At 47.4% G+C, this 19,235-nt stretch overlaps 1 long non-coding RNA gene across 1 annotated transcript; it reads left to right on the top strand.

The window, feature by feature from the left end:
• Positions 1 to 11,404: 11,404 nt before the first annotated feature.
• Positions 11,405 to 17,492, top strand: LOC135180324 (uncharacterized). The gene is made up of 3 exons (XR_010304391.1): positions 11,405 to 11,484; positions 16,259 to 16,342; positions 16,948 to 17,492. It is a non-coding gene; the product is annotated as an uncharacterized LOC135180324 (long non-coding RNA).
• The last annotated feature ends 1,743 nt before the right edge of the window (positions 17,493 to 19,235 follow it).

Here is a 19,235-nt window from a genome sequence, read left to right as displayed (position 1 = left end):
AACCCTACTGGCACTGCTGTGGTCTCCTCTGGCCCTAGAAAGGCTGCCTAAGCCCTTCTCCATAGGGCTGCTCTCAGCCTCTTCATCTCCAGCCTGTTTGATACAAGGATTGCTCAATGCAAGGTGCAGGACCTTGCACTTGGCCCTGTTGGTCTGGGCAGGTTCACCCAGGCTGACTTCTCCAGCTTGTCCTGAGCCCTGTGAGTGGCACCCCCTCCCTCAGCTGTGTCAGCTGCACCACACAGTTTGCTGTCATCTGCACTGGATGCCATGGTCTGTATTACAGTATCACAGTATCATCAGGGTTGGAAGAGACCTCACAGATCATCAAGTCCACATTCTCTTCAGTTTGGGGCACTGCAATAGAGGAGAGATATCACTCTATGTGATTCTGTAATGGTTCTGTGCTAGAGCAGGTCCAGAGGAGGGCAACAAAGCTGTGGAAGGGCCTGGAGGATAAATCTTATGAGGAGTGACTGAGGAGCTGGGGATAGTTAGTGTGAGGAAGAGGAAGCTGAGGGGAGATCTCATTCCTGTCTACAACTACCTGAAGGGACATTGTGGAGAGGCTGCTGCTGGGCTCTTCTCACAAGGAATTGGAGACAGAACAGGGGGGAATGGCCTCAAGCTGAGGCTGGGGAGGTTTAGATTGGACATCAGGAAAAAGTTTTTCATGGAGAGAGTGGTCAGGGACTGGAATGAGCTGCCCAGGGAGGTGGTGGAGTCACCCACCCTGGATGTGTTTAAGGGTGGTTTGGATGTGGTGCTTGGGGATATGGTTTAAGGTGAATCTTGTAGAGTAGGGTTCTAGGTTGGACTTGGTGATCCTGAGGGGTTTCTCCAACCAGGATGTTTCTGTGATTCTGTGATGGAGATATTAAAAGACACTGGTCCCTGAGGGATGCCACTTGTCACCAATCACCATCTGGACCTTTTTAGTCTGGACACAAGGATGTGCTTCACAGACCAAGGCTTCCTTCACGTGCAGTCTGCAGGCTGTGTGTGTGCCTGTGAACTCATGCAGACACAGGCATGGAAGGCAAGAGGCCATGGCCCTCAGTCGGCAGAAGGTGCTCCATGTGTTGACTGCACACTGTGAGGGCTGTGACAGCTGTCAGATATACGCAGGGCTTGCACAGAAATAGATGGTGATACATTAGGGTGAATAATTAGCCAGAAAGCCTGTTTGGACTGAATAGTAGTGGAAAAGGCTTCCAACCAAGGTGGTGAGGGACACAGGTACTGTTTGCAGAGAGTATTTCAAGGTGCTGCTGCCCTGGAGGTTGTCAGAGCTGGAGAAACATCCCTGAGGGTGGATGTGACAACGAAAGTAATTTAACTCGGAAGAGTGTCTTGAAATTGAAGCTCAATTATGCTAATTGGTGAGACAGTTCAGAGTAAGGAGGGGTTGGAGTCTCTGCTTTGAGAGTTATCAGAAGAGGCAAGTGTGCTCTTAGGGCCAGCAGTACCTGGCTGGATTTTTGTTGTCAGTGGACTGGAGAGATTTACAAATCTCAATTCCTTCATGAGAGTCTTGAAAGCATTTCTGAGCCTCAGAATTCCCTGTCCTAAAACTGTCCCTTGCTGGTAGATTTGCAACATCACAAGAGCTCTGCTGCCCTTGCCCAAGACTGAGATATCAGCTGGTGATAGGACTGGGGGGATGGAAGAAAGCTAGAAATTAGTAGATTCAGACTGAATGTTAGGAAGAAGTTCTTCAGCATGAGGGTGGTGAGACCCTGGAATGGGTTGCCCAAGGAGGTGGTGGAGGCTCCATCCCTGGAAGTGTTTAAGGCCAGGCTGGATGAGGCTCTGGACAGCCTGATCTAGTGTGAAGTGTCCCTGCCCATGGCAGGGGGATTGGAACTAGATAATCCTTGTGGTCCCTTCCAACTCAGACTGATTGTATGATCCTGGGAGATCCTGGGTCAAAGGAATGACCTAGGCTGGGACCTTGGCAGCTTTGCATAGCTGCAGGGTTTGCTGTGAAGATCCTGGAGTTATTAGCATGGAAAGGATTCAGTCATTGCATCCAACTCCACAAACACCTCGATTTTTGTCACCTCTTTGGAGGTGCTTCTTGGTCTCCTGGATCTTTTCAGGTTTAGTATTGGACATTCTGAACTTCTGTTGGCTGCTCTTTGAACTTCTGGTTCTGTGTCTCTGTGAGGGCTGAGGGGAGAGTGAGTATATCCTGTCACTGCCTCTTGGGATGTTTCTATTTAACCATGCACACTCCCTTTTATTTGATTAGGGGCCTGGTGCTATCAGATTTTATTACAGGTGTACAGAGATGCTGCTTGGTTCAGTTCCTTGGATGGATGAATAGGTTTTGACACAAATCTATGTGAACACCTTCACTGCTCATTATTTTCTCAAGAGGCCACCCAGTGAGCTACTTCAGTAGAAGGGGAGGGGGGGAAATAGGAGTGTTTGTGTGTAGCTAGGGAGGATGATTTGATAGAACAACAATAACAAAATAATGCTGATGTGATCAGAATATCATTTTCATTGCATGAAGGTGGAAACTGAAACCTCTGTGGCTGATGAGATGCTGATGATGAATAATCAGCTTCACATCTGAGAGAGGTAAACACAATCTGTGCCTGAATGCATACCAAGGGAAATCCTTCATGTATTTTCATCAGCCTTTCTGCATGCAGGTTATTCTTATATTCTTCTCCAGCAGGATTCTTTTTCCCTCAGCCCACTCATTTTCATCATCATAGTTGTGCTGGAGCATCCCATTCCTATGCCCAGCTCTGATTTCCCCATGGACAGGGGTGGCTGTGGCAGAGGAGCTGATCGTGGAGCACCCTCAAGGCTGAGTGCTGGAGTAAGCCAAAATCATCTTCAGAAACTACAGTGGGTGAGCAGAGTCTGATGTAATAAGGAGGACAACAAGTGCAAGAATTTCACAGTGGGCAGAGATGGAGCAAAGAGGTATCCCAGCAAAGGTTGTGAAAGCAGTGCTGCCCAGACTGGCAAGCAGCAGACACAGAACTAATGTTTGCAGCTGAAATATAACATTCAGAGAGCAGTCTGGCAGGGCTGGGCACTCGACTGCCACCTTACCTGGGAAAGATTAGTGGCTGCAGTGATGCAGCTAAGGTGTAGGGACCTTATCACCTGCTCCTCAGACCACAGAATGGCTCAGGTTGGAAGGCACCTCAGACATCATCTCCTCCAACCTCCCAGCCATGCCCAGGGACACCTCTCAACTAGACTCAGCTGCTCAAGGCCTCATCCAGCCTGGCCTTCAACACCCCCAGCAAGGAGGCAGCCACAACTTTCATGAAAGAAGATCATCTTAAATTTAGAAAGTCTCCTGCATCTTTAGCCAGCAGTAAGTTTACTTGGCCCCAAGTATTAAATCTTCAGCAACCTCTCCACATTGTGAGCAGCAGCAATTCCACACAGAAGCCCACACTGAGAAAGGAGAAGCTAAAAAGTTGCATTAAACCTTCAAAACTTGGAGTTTGGCCTATTGATGGTTACCAAAATCACTCTCAAGAGGAGAGAGTTGCAGTTCACACTGTATAAAGACCTTTTTCTGCCCTTACAGACACCAAAGGCTGTGATGGGGACTGCCATGTGAGTAAAGAATTATGCCCACGCAATGTTTTACACTCTTATTCCATCCTCATTTTGTGGGTTTTATTTTTCTCATCAGGTCCTTTTATTATCCCAGAAATAAGATTTCTGTGGGAAAGTGTGGGACTTTTTTATGGGGATAGAGTGAGGGAGCTGGAGAGCTGCTTTGTTTCACTTTTATTTTCTTTGCAGCTCTTAGCACAATTGACCTTTGACCAGCAAATGGGCACAGCATACAAATGCCAAGAGCTTTACTGAGGGATGCTGCTGGACTGAGGAACAGTAATAGCTGCTTTGGAGCAGAATGAAGAGAGGACAGAGAAGATTTCCTGCTGTAGCAGCTTTAAAACAGAAGTGGCTGGAAACTGGGTAAGAAATTAAACCCACTCAGATAATTCTGGAATAAGCTGTGGCTGCCTCCTGCCTAGGGGGTGTTGAAGGTCAGGTTGGATGAGGTCTTGAGCAGCTGAGTCTAGTTGAGAGGTAGAATCATGGAATCACAGAATCAGTCTGGAAGGGACCACAAGGATCATCCAGATCCAAACCCCCTGCCATGGGCAGGGGCACATCACATTGGATCAGGCTGTCCAGAGCCTCATCCAGCCTGGCCTTAAACACCTCTAGGGATGAGGCTTTCACCTCCCTGGGCAACCCATTCCAGGGTCTCACCACCCTCATGCTGAAGAACTTCTTCCTAACATTCAGTCTGAATCTACCCATTTCCAGCTTTGTTCCATCCCCCCAGTCCTATCACTACCTGACAGCCTAAAATGTCCCTCCTCAGTTTTCTCCTAGGCTCCCTTAAGATACTGAAAGGCCACCATAAGGTCACCTCAGAGTCTTCTCCACTCCAAACTGAACAGCCCCAACTCCCTCAGACTTTCCTCGTAGCAAAGCAGCTCCAGCCCTGTGATCGTCCTCATGGCCCTTCTCTGGACACCTTCCAGCACATCCATAGCCTTCTTGTACCAGGGCTGCAGTACTCCAGGTGGGGTCTCACCAGTGTGGAGTAGAGGGGGAGGATCATCTTCCCCACCCTGCTGGCCACAATTCTCTTGCTGCAGCCCAGGCTCTGGTTGGCTCTCTGGGCTGCAAGGTCACACTGACAGCTCATATTGAGCAGCTCATATTGACACTTCATATTGAGTTGTCCCTGGGCACGGTGGAGATGTTGGAGGAGATGATCTCTGAGGTTCCTTCCAACCTGAGCCATTCTATGATAACATCAGGAATCATCCAGTTGTTGAGATCTGATCGCTTGAGTCAGGCAATCTGCTGCCTTTTAAAGCTTCTTCTGGAGGTTCACCACTAAGAGCTGAAGCTCCTAGCAGGCACCTGACAAAAGGAAAATACAGAGCCTTTAGTCTCTTTTCAGTGGTGACAGGACAAGGAACACTGGGCATAAGCTAGAATTCAGGAGGTTCCATCTCTACATGAAGAGAAGCTTTACGCTGAGGGTGTTGGAGGCCTGGAGCAGGCTGCCCAGAGAGATTGTGGAGTCTCCATTTCTGGAGACATTCCAAACTTACCTGGATGTGTTCCTATGTGCCCTACCCTAGATGATCCTGCTCTGGCAGAGAGTTTGGACTGGATGATCTCTGGAGGTCCCTTCCAACTCCTATCATCCTGTGACTCTGTGCTATGTTGCTTCCCAGGAATGCTGTAGTGGGTAGAACATGAAACAGCTGCTGGAAGATGTCTGGTCCTGAGCTCCTGATGCAATGGCTGCAGTCAAAAGTTGCTCAGATGCATTTGAGAATTCACAGGACCACAGAGGCTGGAAGGGACCTCTGGAGACCGTCCAGTCCAACCCTCCTCCTACAGCAGGGTCACCCACAGCAGGATGCCCAGGATCAGAGTGTCCAGCTGGCTTTGGAATCTCTCCAGAGAACAAGACTCCACAATCTCTCCAGGCAGCCTTCTTCATTAACTTCCTTTCCTAAACTGGTTTGTAAGCTCAGCCTAAAAATCTCCTGCTGAAAGCTCCTGCCTGCTCTTGACTATGAAATTACAGAATCTTCAGTCTCAGTTAATTACCCAGTGCTGTGGGAAGGGGAGCAAGCCCTCTGCAGGAAGCTAAAACTGCTGACACAGTACTCGGGGTAGGTTCTCTCCCAGCAGTTTTGTGCTGCAGTTATGTAAGAAATCCTCCGCTTAGGAAGTTCAAAGAAGCTTTCAACTGAGTTTCAGGGTTGATTTTTTTTTCCTGTTACATTTTTGAGCAGGAGCCCATGAAGATATTTCTTGTACTAATTAGAGCTGTGAAACCTTGGGAAAATATGCCCAGGGATAAGGGAAACTTTGTTATTACAAAAGCTAATTGAAACCGGCCGCTGACTCCGGGAATCCCTGCAATTAGGTCTGGGCCTTTCCTCTTACATAGAGCATATGGAACAGCATCCAGACCTCAGCTACAAACCCATGATGCCCTTGTGTTGTGCAGTCTGGATTTTGGATTCTCTTCCACCACACAACAGCTAATAGGCTGCCCAGGGTGGTGGTGGAGTTCCCATCCTAGAGATGTTCCAGAATCTGTAGATGTGGCTCTTCAGAACATGGTTAAGGGATCATGGCACTTGGATTATGGCAGGGCTTGATGATCTCAGAGGTCCTTGCCAGTCTCAGTGATCTTCTGATTCTATGTTTTATGACTAGGGTAGCTTCAGGTTGTGGCTGAAGAATGGGGAGCTGCAGTTTGGAGCAGGTGATGACCTCCTCAGCCTCCAGCATGGACACCACATCCTGCAAAACAACACAACCAACAGCTTCTCACATGCTGGAACAACAGAATGAGTGTGCTAGCCAAGGTTGTGGAATGAGGGCTGGGAGCAGAAGCAGCCTGGAGGGTTTATTGGAGTTGCTTCAGGTCAAGACAGAGGAGTATGTTTAGTGGGAGCTGGGGAAATGGGTTTCACTGTTGCTTCACCTTTGCTCAGCAGCTCCCCAGAAAAAGTGCTGCTCTGGGGACTTGGTGAGCTTTGTTTGGCTCTTGTTGTTACAATAAACATTTAAGTAGTGTCAGCTTTTGTCCAATTGCCTCCCTGGCTGCAGGCCTTGGGGTTATAATCCAGTCTGTGCTTCCTGACCTCTCACTCATACATCTATCAATGCCCTGGACCAGTGCTGCCATGCAGTGTCAGTAAGTGCACTGGGGAATTGTTTCTCCCTCAGTCTGCACACCACACCACAAATGACATCCTGACCTCTAAAGCAGCAGATTCATTATTTTTTGGCATAAAAATCCCAATTTCTGCTTTGAAACTATTGATTTCCCAGGAAAATACTGAAATGCCTTGTCCATGACACCTATTTAGATGCCTAAAGCAATGACGCATCCAGGTTGCTCCTACAAGATTAATTAATGCTGCTTTTGGGGCTTGGTTTGTGAGCACATACAAAATCCCCACTGAACATCACTTAAATGTGCTTTTTTGTGGTGGCTTGGTTTGGATTTTGGTTGTTTACTTGGGTATTTTTTTTTCTTTCTCCATCATCCATAAATAAAGCTCTTAGCCTAGGGGGGGAAAGAAGTCCAATTTCCTCTGTTTCAGGAGAAGGCCTGAATAGCCAATGAAGCCTGCTCCCTGCCAGCACCCACTCAAGAGCATAGAAATGCAGAAGGGCTTAGGCTGGAAGAGACTTGGAGATCATCTAATCCAACCTCCCTGCCTCCTGGAGGAGGGAGGGGACATTCACAACCTCTCCAGACAATCCATTCCAGAGTCTTGCCACCTTTGTAGTGAAGAACTTCTTCCTCAGCTCCACTCTAAGCCTGCTCTGCCTCAGCTCCAAACCATTCCCCCTTGGCCTGTCTCTAGACACCCTCAGCAAAAGTCCCTCTCCAGCCTTCCTGCAGGATCCCTTCAGGCACTGGCAGGCAGCTCTGGGGTCCCCTTGGAGCCTTCTCCTCTGCAGGCTGCACACCCCCAGCTCCCTCAGCCTGTGCTCACAGCAGTCACTGCAGCCCTACCATCATCTTTGTGGTCTCCTCTGTCCTCACTCCAGCAGCTCTGTGTCCTCCTTTTGCTGGGAACAGCAGCACTGGAGTCAAGATTGGAGGGGAGGTCTGAGCAGAGCAGATCCAAGGGACACAATCCCCTCTCTTGCCCTGCTGCCCAAACTCCTCTGTCTGCAGCCAGCACACAGCTGCCTGTTGGGCTGCATGAGGGCATTGCTGGCTCCTGGGGAGCTGCTCATCTTCATCTCCTCTTCATGACTACTCTCAACCCACTCTGTAAGAGCAGTTGAACACAGTGCAGTAATAGTTGGATTTTTAGTTCCAGGGAGAAAGGCAGTGTGTGTGTGTGGGAGTGTCAAGGTTGGCTCAATGATCTCTGAAGGTCCCTTCCAACTCTTAACATTCTTTGCTTCTGTGTTCCTGTGCTAAGTGAAGCATCTATGAACATGTACTTGTTGATGTCTAATACTACCTTCACTTATTACCACAACCTTTGATATGTATAAGATATATTTGATTATATATTTGTATCAAGAGGTGAAGTTTCCAACATGGACTGTTGTAATCAGCTCACCAAAATAACTTCTTTCCAACTTTTTGTCTCAGGCAGCGTCAAGAACTGTTCTCATTATTTTACAGATTAAAAACTCTGAGTTCCACTGTACCTTGGAGACTGAAGGAGCAACATCTTGATCTTGAGTTCCATAGTACTGAGTTCCATTGTGCCTTGGAGACTGAAGGAGCAACATCTTGATTTTGAGTTCCATAGCACTGAGTTCCACTGTGCCTTGGAGACTGAAGGAGCAACATCTTGATCTTGAGTTGCATAGTACTGAGTTCCAATAGCTGAAGGGATCCTGCAGGAAGGCTGCAGAGGGACTATGATGAGGGTGTCTAGAGACAGGTCAAGGGGGAACGGTTTGGAGCTGAGGCATAGCAGGCTTAGACTGGAGCTGAGGAAGAAGTTCTTTAGTGTGAGGGTGCTGAGAATCTGGCACAGGCTGCCCAGAGAGGCTGTGGATGGCTCCCACCTAGGGGTGCTGAAGGCCAAGTTGGATGAGGCCTTAAGTAGCTGAGTCTTGTTTAGAGGTGTCCCTAGGCATGGTGTGGAGCTTGGAGGAGGTGAGCTCTGAGGTGCCTTCCAACCTGAATCATTCTGTGATTCTATGAATGTTATTTTTGCAGTCATGGCTGAGATCTGAAGAGACAACACACACGAAGCTCAAAGTCGTTTGTCCATTTTGCTGTCTTTGGTTCTTCAGTGCAGAAGTTTAGACTGCACAAATGTGCTTTTTGTTCAGTTGGAGGAGAATTAATTCCAAAAGAATTGAATGAAAATGGGTAATTTTAATCCACTTGATATATTTCTGCTAGGCTACTACATTAGGAATTGATAGTAGTGAATTCAGAGTTAAGACTGTAACTTGCAAGCCATCACAGAGGGATCCAATGACCTCTGGGTTTCAGAGCCTCGTAGAGCAGTGCAAAGTGCAATGAAATCCTCCAGCCATGCAGAGGGATTTCCTGTTTCTTTCCAAGATCTGTGATTAGTACAGAGCTGCCACATAGAGTCCTTTAAACATTCACTGTGACTCATTTATTCCTCCCTGATTGTTTCTCTGCCCCTCTTTGTAATGACCTCTCCACGATGAAGAGTGCTGTACATGAAATGTAGTGGCAGAACTGACGGACTGGAGGGGGGAGGTGAAGTGATTGTTGAAGGTGGTTGCACAATGATGACTTCACATCCTTTAGCTCTTCTGGGCTGTGAAGTTGTTGCTTGAGGAAGCTTAGAAGAGTGATGAGTCTTGCTGCCAGAGTGAGGAGAATTTGAAGGCTTCTTTCAAGCTGACTGTAAATATGTAAAATGAAGCATTTTGTTTTATCTCCATGAGCTGATTTCTGAGAGAACAAGCTGAGTGCATTCCTTTGGCTGATGTAAAGGATGAAACAACCTAAGGTGAAACCAGGAGAACAGAACCTGCCTGAAAATCCACCTCTGACAGAGAATTTCCCTAATTAAATGGAAAAGTTGGCACCTTTGTCAGTCCTCAATATTCCAAAGAGAATAAGTTATGATTCATGGCAATCCCTGTTTAGTGCTACAAGTTTCAAACAAAGCATTTCCCAGACCCTGTGAGATCACAGATCTCAGGAACTGGAACCTGGGATTCCTTAAAACAAGGAACACAAAGTTCTCTGAAGATTGGCAACTGTCAGTGGTAAAGATGTGGTGGGGAGAAGGCAGATGAGCTATATTCCATTCACATCTCTTCACAAAACACGAACCAGCAGGATTTAGTGGGTTTTCTAGGTGCATGTGAAAGGAACAAGCCAGAACTCTGCTCTAAAGATTTACAATTAGGAGAAAAATGTTCCCTTACTCTATTCTGGTGATAATGGCAATGGTATGTCTGGGGACACAGTCTCAAGTTGGGCCAGGGGAGCTCTAGGCTGGATGTTAGGGGGAAGTTCTTCACAAACAAAATGGCATTGGAATGGGCTGCCCAGGGAGGTGGTGGAGTCACCGTCCCTGGAGGTGTTCAGGAAAAGATTGGGTGAGGCACTTGGTGCCATGGTCTAGTTGATTGGATAGGGCTGGGTGATCTTGGAGGTCTCTTCCAACCGGATTGATTCTATGATTCTCTGATTCCAGCTCGTCCTGTGTGAGTTTATACCGACAATAGCCATACCATGAGTATATGGGAGTCAGGTTTGGTTTGATCTCTGTATGTCTTGGTTCTAATTTATGTTTCCAGAGACCCCAATCAATTTGATAGAACCAATAACAATTTGTAGAGTGCCCTTCCCTCTTCCCCCTCCTTTCCCAAAAGAAAGGGATTAGAAATAGAGAGAGAGAGGAAAGGCAAGCACACCCAAATGAATGAATCTCACTCCATTTGGAAGTTAAAGAAAAGAAAGTTTAACAATAACTTAAAAAGGTATCTGAGGTAGGGAATTTACAAAGGGAAGGGAAAAAGGCAAATACAAAAAGTATAAATACAACCTGATTGTGATGGCTTTGCCCACCTCGTTGGTGATGGCCACATGGTGAAACAAAGAGAACCCAGATGGTGATGGTGGTAAGACCAAGGCAGGGAGCACAGAGGGATGCAAAGAGAGAGTGAAACAAGAAGTCCCCCTGCTTTTATGGGACAGGAAGGGGGAGTGGGCTAACCATCACCTGGTGGTGTTCAGACCCACCCCTGGGTTCAGGGTTACTCCCCCTGGAAGGTTAACCCTATGCACTGTACAGGTCACTCAAGTGAATGATATAAAGTGGAACCTCTCCTAGTTTCATTTATGTATTTATTAACTATTGATTCACAGAATCACAGAATCCAGTTGGCAAAGCCCCTCAGGATCACCAAGCCCAATCCAGATCCCTACTCTACAAGGTGCACCCTATCCTCAAGCACCACATCCAAACGACTTTTAAACACATCCAAGGTTGGTGACCCCACCAGCTCCCTGGGCAGCACATTCCAATTCCTGACCACTCTTGCTGGGATTTTTTTTTTCCCTAATATTCAATCTAAACTTACCCAGTGGCAGCTTGAGGCCATTTCCTCTTGTTCTATCACTATTTACCTGTGAGAAGAGACCAGTGCCAACCTCTCCACAATGCCACAGAATCACAGCCTGTCAGGGGCAAGAAGGGACTTTAAAGATCATCAAGTCCAACCCCCCCTGCCAGAGCAGGACCACCTATCACACTGGAAAGCCATATCTGCCCTTTCCCCACACCACCTGCCCTATTTTCTCCCTTTTTCTCCCCAAACCCAGAGCACCTGGGCTCTGCTGGAGTCTCCTCCCACCTCAGGTGTGACCACTTTGCCCTCCTTGCTCACTGCCCTATTTAATCTGCACCAGGAGCAGCAGAAGCCCCAAGCTCTGCCCAACTGGGCGAAGGGATCCTGCTGCCTTCAGTGGTGAGTACCCATGGTGCACACTGGGTGAATGGTGGAGGTGATCTAAAGGCCGGGGGGCCTGGTGGCCCCCCGGTTAGGTAGGAACATATTTAATGACTACTTCATCATCATCGTTGTCGTCATCCACGGGTGTTGGTTTTGTCTCCTTGGTGGGCTTGAGCATCTCCTTTAGTATTTTAGCTGTTTCAGGCTCTTGCCCCAGGCTCTGGGGCAAGAACCTGTCCTTTCAGGTAGCTGTAGACCACAATGAGGTCTCCCCTCAGCCTCTTCTTTTTCCAACTAAACAGCCTCAGCTCCATAAGGAGACTGAGGAGCTTTAGAGGAGAAACCATATGTGCTTGGGAAGTGTGAGCTAGTTCAGCTTGTTTTGGCTCAGCTCTTTGAGACTGGATAGGGTTAGGAATAAACCCCAAATTATTTTCTAGACAATAGCAGGAACTGTTTGGTTTTTTTTAATTAATGAGCCCACTCAAGAGAGTGCTAAAGTCAGAAGCTGCTGATGAGAATTAGCAAAACAACAGCAGCAACAATAAAGGCAAAGTAACACTGGGGGCAAAAAAGCAAAAACCCCACTAAACTAAATCAATGCTGCCAATTCCTAAAGGGCAGGAGGTGAGAAGATGGGACTAGACTCTAGTCAGTAGTACCCACTGATAGGACAAGGGACAGGAGGTTCCATCTAAACAGGAGGAGAAACTTCTTTAGTATAAGGGTGCTGGAAGCCTGGAGTAGGTTGTCCAGAGAGGTTGTGGAGCCTCCCTGTCTGGAGAGACTCCAACTTACCCTGGTCATTGTGATCCTAGGCTAAATGCTGTGGGTGAGCTGCTTGAGCAAGGGGTTGGAGTTCACTTCAACCCCACCCTGCTGGGATTCTGTGCCTCTGTAATCAGTTGGAACATTGCAGTACTCAAGGTGGGGTCTCAGCAGAGCAGAGCCATGTCTCTCCAGAATGGAGGAGTAGCTGGTAAGGCTGAGAGCTAGGCAGATCTCCTTCAGGTACCCCTGAAAATACTCTCATTGCAGGCAGGTTGGTCCCACAGCAGAGGATCAGGGAAGAGCATGGCCCCCACATTCATCCAGCCCTTTAATAAAACCTCAGTGGCCAAGAAGAATTAAGACAGGCAGTGCTGTTTTCTGCCTCCTAAATAATTTGTGGTCCAAAATGTTGAGATCAGACCTGATAAGTTTCTCAAGCTCCCAGTAAGTGGCAGGAGCAGCAGTTTGCTGGCTGGGTGGCAACATTCCACTGTGCTTCTGATACAAACCCAATTCTGCTGCTCCAGTGGCAGTGATTTTTGCAAGGTTTTATTGAAGGGGACATCTGTGACTGTAGCCTTAGTGGAATTTGTGTCCTTTAGAGCAGCAATAGTTTAGGATAATTTAATAAGGACATGCACAATACAGAGCCATCCTTGTGGAAGATCACTTTATTGAGCCATTCTCTGTGGCTGAAGGTGTGTTAAGTGCCCGGTTTAAATGCAACACTAAATAGGTTTCCTTGGTACTACTGCAGAAGCAACAAATGTTGTTTGAGGGGCTTTTGGCAAAACAAACTATTACACTTTCCTGGTTTCAGTGTGAAGAGAACAATTTTTTACTCCTGGGCTGCTCCCCAAAAAAATTGCTCCTACGACTTGCAAAGAAAAACACTGAACAGTTTGGATGGTGTCTGGGTTAAAACCTGTGCCTGGTGAAATAGTCCCTGTGGTGCTCACACAGTAGGGAGCAAAATGCATAGATCCAGGTGTGCTTTCATCACATTCTTCCTAACCCACCACAGCACCTCTGGTGGTGTCTGACAAAGGAAGGTTTAGGGGTCTAGAATTGGGAGCATAATTGGTGTACCCTTAGGATGTGGCATGGCTGGAGGGGTTGTATCTGGGAATGTTGTAACATCATCCCTGGGTTTATTCTGCTCTCTGCAGACTTCTGAAACTGTTTCCTACAGCTCTTTGTTGCTCTTTACCTTTTGTGATCTTCCTGCCTTCAGCAGTTTGAATCAGGTTATCAATCTTCTCTCAAAGGACAGCTGTCAATGTTTTCTACAAACACAAATCCCAACAGAGGAGGAAAATCCCTTCAGGCATCCCACTAGGATAGAGTCTGTGCTTGCAGTTACTCTTTTGTTCATCAGATAATCTACAAACCAGCTCTTGGGACATTAATTTGTGTTTTATTTGCTGCTCATACAGCTCCTTGCTTTATGATTCATGTAATCACTCACTTTGAAAAGAATCATAATCTGAGAAACAAACAATGAGCAAAATATTTCATCTTAGGTATTTGACATTTATTCTAATTGGGTTTAGATCTTCTTCATCAGCTTGGGTTTGGATCTTTATCAACTGCTCTTCTGCAGGACAAGGCAGGAGATTTTACCCCTTGACTCTGCTCAGACCTCACCTCCATTCTTGACCCCAGCTCTGCTATCCCCAGCACAAAAAGAGGACACAGAGCTGCTGGAGTGAGACCAGAGGAGGCCACAGAGAGGATCCAAGTGCTGCAGCAGCTCTGCTGTGAGCACAGGCTGAGCGAGCTGGGAGTGTGCAGCCTGCAGAGGAGAAGGCTCCAGGGGGACCTCAGAGCTGCCTGCCAGTGCCTGAAGGGATCCTGCCGGAAGGCTGCTGAGGATGACTAGAGGAAGGCCAAGGGGGAATGGTTTGGAGCTGAGGCAGAGCAGGATTAGAGTGGAGCTGAGGAAGAAGTTGTTGAGTTTGAGGCTGCTGAGAGTCTGTCCCAGGCTGCCCCATGGTAAGATTCTATCAGTTGCTAATTGTTTCCCTTTATTTAAAGGCAATAATCTGCACCTAAAAGTAGTTTCAGTGAGGGCTGAGAGCTGCTGTTGCTCCAGCAAAATGAAGGGAGCTTTAAACACCTGGCTGCAGGGCTGTTGGCTTTTTTGGTCTTGCTATAGTGGTCAAGTGCACTTTCAGTTAGAAATAGAATCCCCCCCAGCTGTAGCTGCTGTGCTACCCACTGGGAGTACAAGAGTGGCCTGAAATAGGAAATAAGCTTTTAACTGAAAATTCATTTTATCATTTTATAACACCTACTTGTTCTCCAGAGTAAATTACCTGCAGAGATTGCATTAAAGAATTTGTGGGCACTGCACTGAAGAATAATAATGGCAATTCCATCCTGATTTCACACTATTAAGCATGTACCACACAAGGAAACTATCACAGCCAAATCCAATTTGTTACTTCCCCAACACTGAACTTTACTTCTCTTTGGTTTTGTAATTAGTTATTACAAAAGTTTAATCAAAGTCTCCATTTTGCCTTCCTCTTTAAGGGCAGCACAGCCAGAATAAGAGGCAACCAATAATTAAATAAATTGGACTTGGGTTTATTAGAGAGGAAATTGAGGATAATTCCAAAGCATTATGCATTAACAACTTGTATACCCCTGCAGGACTGGGGTTATTTTTAGAAGAGATCATATGTAAATATGTGATTACAAAACAAAAGAGGCTATCAGCTCTGTAAGACCCATAAATTCTTTTACTTGCATGTTGGGAGGCCTGCACCAGGATTCTAAGGGCAGCTGTCATTCAAACAAGGGGAGATTGACCTGCAAGAGGAAAAAAGTGAATGGGGAAGTGCTGCTAAATCACATCCTGAAAGAGAAGTGTAAAATCTTTTCAAGTGGTTGGACTTCATGGCCTTAAAGGTTATTTGCAAACAGTGATTCTGTAGTACCCAAGAAGGGAAAAAAAAAATCATAGAATGGCTCAGGTTGGAAGGGAGCTCAGAGCTCATCTCCTTCATCCTCCACACCATGCCCAGGGACACCTCTCAGCTAGACTCAGCTGCTCAAGCCCTCATCCAGCCTGGCCTGCAACACCCCCAGCAAGGAGACAGCCACAGCCTCCCTGGGCAGCCTGGGACAAACTCTTAGCACCCTTACACTCAATTTCTTCCTCAGCTCCACTCTAACCCTGCTCTGCCTCAGCTCCAAACCTTTCCCTCTTGGCCTGGCTCAGACACCCTCACGAGCATGGAAAGAGATACTTAGCACGATGAAGAAATTGCAGGACAGCTTTGGAACTTTCAGATCCTAGAACAAGGACCAGCAGGACTGAACAGACTATTTCAAGTAGAAATTATCTGGCAAATGCTAAGGCAGTGTTTGAAAAGTCCTGACCTCTCTTGGCAAAGAAAGAGCCTGGTTCAGCAGCTGGAGAGCACTGCTCACAAGCATCGATCCAAACCCTTCTCTGCATGCAGAGGAGTTAAAAGTGGAGCTGCAACCTTAAAATATGTCAGACCTTTGCCAGAAAACATGAGAGCAAGAGAACACTGAGTCACTGAGTTAGGTGTCCTGTCAAGAGGGGATGCTGATAGCTGTCTGAACTGCTGCACCTCCTCAAACGAAGGAGCTTAATATTCAGGGGACATTCAAGGCCAGGCTGGATGAGGCCTTGAGCAGCAGAGTCTAGCTGAGAGGTGTCTGCCTATGGTGAGGAGGTTGGCACAGATGAGCTCTGAGGTCCCTTCCAACCTGAGCCATTCCAGGATTCAGAGCTGCTAACACTGATATGTACTTGCTCAGCATGTATGAGGCCAGACAGATCCTTATGCTCTTTTGGTGCAATTCCTCCCCATTTCCTCTGATTTCTCCTCTTCAGTATATTAATTTTTAGCTGAATGAGTCTCAGTTTCATCTGGAGTTTCAGAGTTACATCTCTGATGCTATGAAGGAGCAAGAGCAGCAGCCAATATCAAGAAGTGTCTGTGGAAATGCTGATTTATTATCATGTTGCTGCCCTCAGAAAAGACACTGAAATCATGGATCTGTGGCACACAGCAATCCTGGGCTAGATCTTCAATGCATCAGAGCTTGGTTTGCAATAGAGGTAACAAACTTTTGTCTTCAAACCCATGGACACACAACCTCAAGCATTAGTGTAGGTTAGGGGTTGACCTGCTGGAAAGCAGCTCTGCAGAGAAGGAGATGGGAGTGCTGGTAGACCACAGGCTCTCCATAAGCCAGCACATGCCCTTGGGGCCAAAAAGGGATGGATTGTCCTAGTTAGAGCAATTTGGTGAGAAGAACTCGATTGCAGGCTGTGGAAGGAAAACAAGGCTGATGTCTACCTCACTCATAGGGCTGAGATGTATAAAAGCAGGAGTCCAAATATAGACAAGTTGCTTCTGCTGGGGAACTCAAAGCTGCCATTTTCTCTGGCCTCTCTGCTGTTTCTCTGACTAACCCACTTTGCATCCTAACCCCCTGCCTGAACCTCCATTCTTCCTTGGGACTGGGGTAAGGTTGAGAGGGAGGGGGGAGAAGGTGAAAGGGTGGTTGGGAGCCCCTCCTGGGCACTCGGGTTTCTGGGAGGGCTGTGGTGTTTCTGTATTACTTTTTATCTTGTATATCTCTGTCTATAACTGTATATACTGTAAATATCTGCTTGTATATTGTGCTAGCTGTAAATAATAAGCTTTATCCAATTTCCAGAGCTGGCTGAGTCTAGTCTGGGTGACTTCTGAAGTGTGAGGGGACAGGGGAGACCCAAATCATCACACTCTGGTGTCAAAGTGGCAAAAGGCACAAGCTGGGACCCAACTGAATACGAAGAGAAACTCCTTTGGTGCAAGGGCTTTGAGGGCCTGGAGCTGGCTGCCTGGAGAGATTGTGCAGTCTCCTTCTCTGGAGGGGTTCCAGACACCCCTAGCCACCGTGATCCTGGGAAAGCTGCTGCGAGTGCCTCTGAGCAGGGACATTGGACTGGATGGGCTCCAGAGGTGCCTTCCTTCTCCACCATTCTCTAATTCTGTGGCATGTTGGATATCATCCCAGAGAATTCATGCCCAAGCCACTACTCTGCAGAGTGTAAACCTCTGTGTGATATTGTGGCTATGCTTCTCCCTCTCCTTGACTGCAGGGATAGCTTGCAAGGAACTGAGCACTCCTGGCTTAATTCCCATACTGTATAAACATCTGCAGTTGGAACTCTGAGTTTTGGGCAGTCTGTGAAGTTATAACGCTAATAAAATAATTGTTGTACAGTATCTATGTTGCAGTTCTCTCTTTTAATACAATGATTCTCCCCCTTTGCTCTGCTCCCCTGAGACCCCAACTGCAGTACTGTGTGCAGTTCTGGAGCCCCCAACACAGGCAGTGTATGGAGCTGTTGGACTGAGTCCAGAGGAGGCCACCCAGATGCTCAGAGGGCTGCAGCCACTCTGCTATGAGGACAGGCTGAGAGAGTTGGGGCTCTGCAGCCTGCAGAAGAGAAGGCTTCCAGAAGACTGGGGTGGCCTTCTGGTATCTGAAGGGGGCTACAGGAGGGCTGGGGAGGGACTATTGACAAGGTTTTGTAATGACAGGATGAGGAATAATGGGTTTAAACTGGCAGAGGGGAGGTTTCAACTGAATGTTAGGAAGAAGCTCTTTGCAGTGAGGGTGGTGAGACACTGGCACAGGTTGTCTGGGGAGACTGTGGCTGCTCCCTACCTGGAGGAGATCAAGACCAGGTTGGATGAAGCCTTGAGAGAGATGTTCTAGTGGGAGGTGTCCCTGCCTATGAAGGGTGGTTGGATCTAGATGATCTTTGAGGTCTCTTCCAACCTAAACCATTCTATGATTATAGCTGGAATGCTATTACTCCAGAGCCAGGCTGCATTCAAGCCTCTGCACACAGCAGTGAGCCAACTCTGAACTGTGCTGTTGCACAGGCTTGCTGCTCACAGTCACTCTACTATGTTGCCACTTCATTTCAAGGACAGAATTAGTTCACCTGGCATTAAATCCACATTAACACACAAAAGGTGGTCAGAAGAGATTGAATTAGCAATGTTTAACATGACACCAATAAGTAAGCTCACAGGCAGCTTTTGAACTGATACTGCAAGGTCAAAGACAGAAAGAAAGAAGGAGGAGGCTTTAGTTTTAGGGTTGCTGCTCCTCCTTATTTTGATGCTGACATTCTGCAGACTTCCGTGGCATAGGCAATTCTGTGATTTGGTGTGACAGACAGAGGCTGGAGTTAATTGTGGTCATTCTGAGCAGTGCCTGCTCACCTAGAGAAGAATGCTATAGTCAAAGCTGGTTGGACCAGCAGAGTGCTTGGTATGGGAGGATCCTGAGTCAAGGTGGCAGAAAAGCCTGTGAGAAGGGAGGGAGAGCACAGGGTGCACTGGCCAGAGTTGAAGGTATCTGACCAACAATGAAGTAACAAAATAGAGCTGTCAAGGGTCATGGCTGGGCCAGCCACTAGGTGAGCACCAGAGGCTCTCCATGAACCCCTCTGCCTTCCCAAAGGGAAGAAGGGAGAGAGACTAGTGAATGAGAATAAAACTATCTCAGCTGGATGGAAAGAAGAACAATGCCATGGGATAGAGACACAGAGACATAAACCAACATGGAACTCAAGACTTGAGGGCAAGGATGGCACCACTGATGCTGGGGGCTGGCACTGGGCAAATCCCAACTTGGACTCAGCAGCAAATGGGAACCAGATTCAGGAGATGGATTCAGAAACACAGGGCAGAAGGGACAGAGTCCCCCTGAGACAGCAGCCAGAGAAGAAGAGGCTTGCCCCTGGGAATGTTTCAGCTTGCTCCTGAAGATGCCATCCAGGGGCTGCAATCCCTTGCTGGGCAGTTGAGGCTCACTTGTGCTGTCTGCTCCTTTGCACAACTGCCACCTCTGCCTTCCTGGTGCTGGTTGAGCTCAGAGCAGGACAGTAACAGTGGCTTACCTCAAAAAGTGGTCAAGAGAACACCACCAAGAGTTTTGTTCCC

The sequence above is a fragment of the Pogoniulus pusillus genome, chromosome 13 (assembly GCF_015220805.1).
Source record: "Pogoniulus pusillus isolate bPogPus1 chromosome 13, bPogPus1.pri, whole genome shotgun sequence".
Taxonomy (NCBI): domain Eukaryota; kingdom Metazoa; phylum Chordata; class Aves; order Piciformes; family Lybiidae; genus Pogoniulus; species Pogoniulus pusillus.
This window is presented reverse-complemented; position numbering and strand designations above follow the sequence as displayed.